This window comes from Rousettus aegyptiacus, unplaced genomic scaffold (assembly GCF_014176215.1).
Source record: "Rousettus aegyptiacus isolate mRouAeg1 unplaced genomic scaffold, mRouAeg1.p scaffold_m13_p_3, whole genome shotgun sequence".
NCBI classification, from domain to species: domain Eukaryota; kingdom Metazoa; phylum Chordata; class Mammalia; order Chiroptera; family Pteropodidae; genus Rousettus; species Rousettus aegyptiacus.
Genome location: NW_023416306.1, coordinates 111,927,959 through 111,934,414, shown reverse-complemented (window position 1 = coordinate 111,934,414; position 6,456 = coordinate 111,927,959). Strand labels below are relative to the sequence as shown.

Below are 6,456 nucleotides of genomic sequence, written 5' to 3'. Positions count from 1 at the left end.
AATTGAAAAAAAAAAAAAGAATGTTTTTGCTAGTATCAGATCTGCTGTGGAATTGGTATTGTATGTCCATGAATTCTTTTCTCAGCACGTGTTCCTCACTAGAAGAAAATGCTGTTACCTTTAAGCTTTGTCAAATTTACATTAAAATACTTGTATGAGGACTGTGACGTTATGTTAAAAAAAAAAGGTGTTAAGTCACAAAATGCGGTAATAAATATTTCATTTTTGATTTTTTGTTAGGCTTTTGTGTTTTTACTAGTTTAAGGCAAGGTTGCACAATGCTTACTATATATGGTGTTCAAAGCCTACTTTGAGTGGTTTTTATCCCCAGAAGTTGAGTATGTTTGAAACTTAACTTACCAACAACTTTTAAGGTAACCATCTGTAGCCTTTCAGTGTGTGTTTGGCCTATAAATTCCCCCAGCAGAAAACTTCTAAAGGTATGAAATTTTGTGTGTGTGTGTGTGTGTTTGTGTGTGTGTGTGTATGCATGCACTCCAGGTTGAAAGGTCATCTTCAGTGTGTCCAACATCCTTTTTAGATGCATGATGTTAAAAAAAATACTTTCAGATAAAGCTATGTATGTTCATTCTCTGCCAGAATAAAGGGCTTTTGCAGGGTTAATTTTACATCATAAGAAATAACTAACGTCTGTGCTCAACGATAATTCATCTGCCTGTGTTTTTTTTCTCTGTCTTACTTACTAAAATACTGTTGAATATTTAAATTAAAATTTACATATAGATGTTCATAGATGAGTAAACAACTTCTATGGAGTTTGAAATCCTGAGTTGAAAAGATTACTTAACCATTAATATTTAATATAGATTATATTATGATGTCTTTTTTATTTCAAACACCTCCATGTACAGGCACACTTGTGATGATTTGGTGATTAAATTATTTTTTTCCCCTTAAAACAACAAAACAGGCAATATAATGCCATTTTCAAAATTTCATGCAACATTCCTGGAAATCTCTCATTAGCTTACTGATACTGCACAAATAATGCCTGCTAAAGTCTGCAAAGTGAATAAGTGTGAGGTGTTTGCATGTCCCCTTAATTTTTTCAATAAGTATATTAGCCTGGAATTTTGTACGACCTAAGTTTTGAATCCTATGTTTAGAAGAAATATAAACTTCACCTAGCTGTGTGATGTCAACTTAATAGGGAAATAGTTACCACCTCAGAAATCCAAGTTCGTATCTTATTTGGGATTTTTCCATCTTCCCATCACAGAAGACATTAATAGAAGTTGTATACTAAGGAACAAGAAAACAAACTTCTATTGCTTTGTATTATTTTTAATTGGGTGGAATTTTTATAAATACATATATCACTTTAATTAATGTGCTGCTGCTTAAACATAGAAATAATACTTCTGGTACAAACTATTAATGGAGAAATTCTGTCCCACTAAGAAAAGAGATGGCCTCTCTCACTTTTTTGGTCCCATTTTATATGGAGTCTTTTTGAGAAATTTAAATATTTGTATATTTTTACTCAAAATGCATTTAGATAAATTTTGACAAGTTATCCATTTATAAATTAACTCTCACATCGGCTGAACATTTTTTGGCAGTTTTTCTTCCTTTCTTCTCAGTAAAGTAAATGCTGAAGGGTTTGCTTGTTAATTGGCTCACATTTAAGAAGTGTTTAATGCAATTATTATTAAGCTATTTGGTAGACATTTAGATCTCAGAGCTTTCTACCCTTGGTTTTAATGAATAGAATAATCTCAGGTTTAGTTTCCACAAAGCCACATCCTAGCATGTTAACTTTAACCCTCTTAAATATTTGGAGATGAATAATAATTGTAATAATATTTGTTTGCATTTCCTTGCTCACCTCCCCCCACCCGCCATATGCCAAGATTGAGAGGTGGTAGAGTTGTCCAATTTGTATAATGCCTTTTTTATACAACCTCGGAAGGCGCTTCCTCCTATCTCGGGTTTACTATTTAGTATAAAGAGTTCCGATTTGGGTATATTTAAGAAAGACTCAGCTGTCAAAAGCAAAGAAACTGGGAATGGTGTTTTGACAACCATATAGTGTTAAAGGAAATACTGTAGTCTGAATAAAATTGCTTATGTTCTCCAAAACAAGAGTAATATAAAAACACTTTTTATTTATATGGAAAAGCAAAAGCAGAAATAAATTCCAAAGGTTTCCCTTTCTTTAAGAAATTCTGAGATAACTGCAGTCGCCATCTGTTAAGGGTTGGGAATTGAGCAAGAAGCCACATTTTAAAGGAAAAAGAGAAAAAGATCAGAAAAGTCTATGTCTTCCAACAATCCGTTCTCCCCACCCCCGAGGTCAGCGTCCCCCACTCTCTCCAGCCCACCCTAGTTAGATTTGCCCAGAAGAGTCCGTCAGGATCCTCCTGGCCTCCTCGTCCCCTCCTGCCCCCGTGGGCCTGTTAACCCGGAGCAGATTTGGGAAGGGAAATGTGGCTAATATCTCTAGCAGCTGTCAGAGGAGGGACCTTCCTTCAAAGGGACTGGACAGGGATCCTCCACAAGTTCCCCATTAGTCTTGCAGGCCGGCAATTTGATAAGGAGCCTGGACCTCCGCTGCAAGTTGCCACTGGGTGTGTGGATGTGCCCAGTGGCTCTCGCTTCTGCAGCCACCGCCCCTCGCCGCCCACCGATCGGGGTTGATGCAGACGCACGTCCCGGAACCTGGGAGGTGGCAGGGTAGGGGTAGGGGCAGAGGGGCGAGCAGGCGTGCAGACTCTCCTTCTCCCGGCGGGAGGCCCCCGCCCTCACCTGGCCTACCCTTTAAGTGCGTGTGCGTGTGTGTGTGTGTGTGTGTGTGTGTGTGTGTGTGTGTGTGTGTGAGAGAGAGAGAGAGAGAGAGAGAGAGAGAGAGAGAGAGAGAGAGAGAGAGAGAGAGAGAGAGTAGTAGACAGAAGTGCTTCAAATTGATGGAGGTGGGACAGCAGGGCACTGAAAAGTTACAGTCATCAACTAAAGGCGTCTCGCGCGGTCGTGGAGCTCCCTCCGTCGGGGCCGGGGCTGGGAGGAAGCTGCGGCGCAGGGGAAATGCGGGTCTGATGGGGGAGGCCGGTCAGATTGTGATGAGAATGGAGACCGTCGGGGCAGCGTTTGAAGGGAGGTTTTAATATTAATAGTTTCGGTGTAGAGACAGAAGGGAGATTGCGTCTACGGCTCCTCGGGGCAGACTCTGGGTGACAGCGATGATGGATGATCCAGCAGAGCCCAACAGCTCCTCCCCTCCAGCCCCAACAGTGTCAAAGCTACTTTAGCTGAAGCTCTAGAAATAAAATAAATAAACAGCATCCCCCCCCCCCATTCTTCATACACCTCCACCTCCCACCCCCGCTTTCCGACATCGATTTATGGATCATTATGAATCAATTACTGCTCTCAATACCTTGCCATTGGCTTAAATAAAACAGTCAAAAGATGAAAACGTGGGGTTCGGTGGGGATTTTTTTTTTTTTTTTGCCTGACAGGGACAATCGCAAAAGCAATTATCTCATAATCAGAGTCACTGGGTTAGGAGGTGAAGAGAAAAGAAGGGGTCGCCCAGTAAATAACTGGGGGAGGGGGGTCGCCCAGCTGTTGTCTTTGTTCTGTTGGGTTTGGTTTGTTGTTGGTTTGGGGTTTTTTTGAACGGGGGGACCCGCGTGAGGATGAGGTGCCTACAGGTTTTGTAACCTAATTATTGAACTCCTCGGGAGAAACCTATTTGAATGTGTGTCTTGGCAAACATCAGATGTAGGTGGCGAGGTCGCACATGGGCAAAGGTGTGGAGGAATGGGTCCGTCTGGAGGGCGGATTTGCACTTTGTTGTGAGCAACTGTGCGAGGGTCTGCTGCTGGGAAGGGGGATTCTCCCTCCCGCAACGCCTTCCGCGTTCCCTGCCGTCGGCTGTTTTTGTCGTTGGAACTGGTCTGGATCTGGGACTAGCCGCCCCCGTTCGCCCCCACCCCCACCTCGGCCGCCTCAGGCTTTTCTTCCCTCTCTGGCCCCTTCCGCGGCGGTGCTCGAGGTTCTCTAGGTGTTTCTATGACTACATTGTGTGTGTGGGAGGGTCAGATGTGGGGGTTGCCCGCGAGAGGGCCGTTCCTGGGCGATCATTTATCAATGTCACCCACATAATGATTCTCTCTGCAGCCTCCTATTGATGAGGATAATTACATTAGCTCAGAGTGACTGATCAATGAAAAACCACCACACAAAAACTTCTTTGCTCCTCTATAATACCAAAAACCGATACAGAAATAACATAGAAAGCCTGATTTTTCTTTCCCTTCTCTATCCACCAATGGATTCCGCCACCCTCTTCACCCTCTCTCTCCTCACCTCCCCCCCCCCCCAAAAAAAAGGACGGGGGAGTAAAGTAAGAAAATAGACCCAGGTTTGTTTCGTTTCAAGGAGGATGCAATTTTGCCCGCGAATGCATTTTCTTAAATGTGTTGGCTTCATTCCTCCTTTGGTAAAGAATATCAACGGATTTGCTAATGTGAGTTGCTTTTAGACTGGTCTGTGGTTTTCCTTTTTATTTGTATTTTTTAATTCTTTCCTCCCCTTTGGGCTTTTCATTTTTTATTTTCATTTTTTGCTTCAAAAAAAAAAAGGGATAATTCTTTTACAAATAACTGGAAAGGGAAATTACTCTAGGCCCTTTTTTTTTTTCTTAAAGCGTTTGTCTAAGTCGGGTTATCTTTTGTCTTTATCACTTCATAAAGTAGAGCAATTAAAGATGTGATGTTGCATGGGTATAAAGGGTGGATCCATAATACCGCGGCATAATACGCTATATTCTCGCCTGAAAGTTCGTAGTTAAATTACGATTTCGCTTTTTCTAGACTTCAAAATCAATATTTTCTCAATTAAAGAGAATTTTAATGCTTTACTTGCGAGTTGTTAAAGGCGCTGTAAATTTTATTGTCCTGCGCCTTGGCTTCGGAGTAGGTGCAGGAGGGCCGGTTGGTTCTCGTGGTCCTTTTCCTCTCCCAGGAACACCCAGTGTGTCAGATCAAATGCCAGCAACAAAGGTAAGGAGAGTTCCTAGAGGGACGGGGCAAAGGGTGGGGAGCCCACCAGGGAGCCCTCCAGTGCCAGAGGCCATTGTCTTGTATATTTTCATTTCTCTGTGTCCCGCCTCCTGAAAGTGACAGAAGTGTCCATTTTACTCTAATAGTTCTCAGAGAGGGGCACGTTCCACTCCCATCTGCTCTGTGACCGTCAGAGAAGAAGCTGCATTTGGGCAGCCTTCTAACCTTTTCCCAGTGCTCCCCCTTATCTCTTCCCTTTCTTCTTTCTTTGAAATTTAACTACTAACTGGTTCTTTCACAAATTCTGCCATATTTTACATGCGTTCTGGCCTCTATGTCAGAACCCATTCCCCACACTCAAGAGCACTCACTGTTTACAGATGTTTTCTCCTTCCACACGTCCCACCTAGTAAAAGTTCCCGCAGAGAATTAACTGTGGTGTGTTAATAGCCCAGGTCTGCTACTGCTCTCTCCTGCAAAGTTGAAATCTGGTAAGGTGGAGAATGGCATTGAACTAACACCGGGGAGCTGCTTCAGGCCCACAGAAGCCCAAAGACTTGAGAAATCCAGGCCCAGGGGCTTGTTGGGAAGCAAGGTAGTGACATTTTCAGAATGTAGGACAGGAGGATAAGAAAATGAGACTAGAATGGATCCTAATAAAGCAGAATAGGGCTAGGCAGAAAAATGAGCCTTTGAGACCTTTTTGTAATTTAAAAAGAAATGATAAGGGGAATTGAATATCTAAGACTTGCTATTATTATTATTATTATTCGGATCCAATGTCTGTTTAAGAACAAGTCCTCAGAGATGTTAGGAAGGGCCTGAGTTTCCAAATGGAACTGCGCACTCACAAAGTTCCTTTGCAGTTCCCACTTCAGTTAATTTGCTGGGAATGAGAAGACTAGGGAAAGGGCTATGTGTGTGGTGTACCAAGGGCTTAAGTAAGAGTATGATGGGAAGGGGCACCTAGCTATAATGAGGCTGCTATTTTAATCTGAATAAAGAAGGAAGGAAGAGAGAAAAAGCCACACAACACCATAATGCACTTTAAAGTAATTCTCACCTACCTGCCTTTCTTTTTCACTTTAGCCACACTATAAAATATTATACGTAGGTGGGAGAAATTACTAGTTCATCATCTTTTGTCTGTAGACCCACCAGATTGATCCCCTTTCCCTTAGATTCCTGACATGTAAGCTTAGACCATGGCCTTTTTATCAAGTGAGTGGGGCTTTGTTAATGTATTTGTACTTTTCTGCTTTCAGTATAAGTTTCTCCCTTCGGAGGAAGGAGGGGTGCAAGAAAAGAGGGGGAGGGGAGCAGAACACAAAGACTAGTTCTCACCAAGCAGGTTTCAAAATAGGAACTTAATGGGAAGAAAAGAAATGAAAGAATGAAAAAAAATAAAGGGGGGTGAGAATTGTTTATC

At 42.3% G+C, this 6,456-nt stretch overlaps 1 protein-coding gene across 10 annotated transcripts in view; it reads left to right on the top strand.

The window, feature by feature from the left end:
• The window catches only part of MEIS2 (Meis homeobox 2), a 193,237-nt gene extending 193,008 nt beyond the window's left edge, over positions 1 to 229 (top strand). For 8 of the 10 annotated variants that reach the window (XM_016139589.2, XM_016139588.2, XM_016139590.2 and 5 more), the window contains one exon: positions 1 to 28. This exon is cut by the window's left edge and continues 1,205 nt beyond it. The gene's annotated coding sequence lies outside the window, so the exon portion shown is untranslated. The other 2 variants (XM_016139592.2, XM_016139593.2) reach the window with 1 other exon arrangement.
• The last annotated feature ends 6,227 nt before the right edge of the window (positions 230 to 6,456 follow it).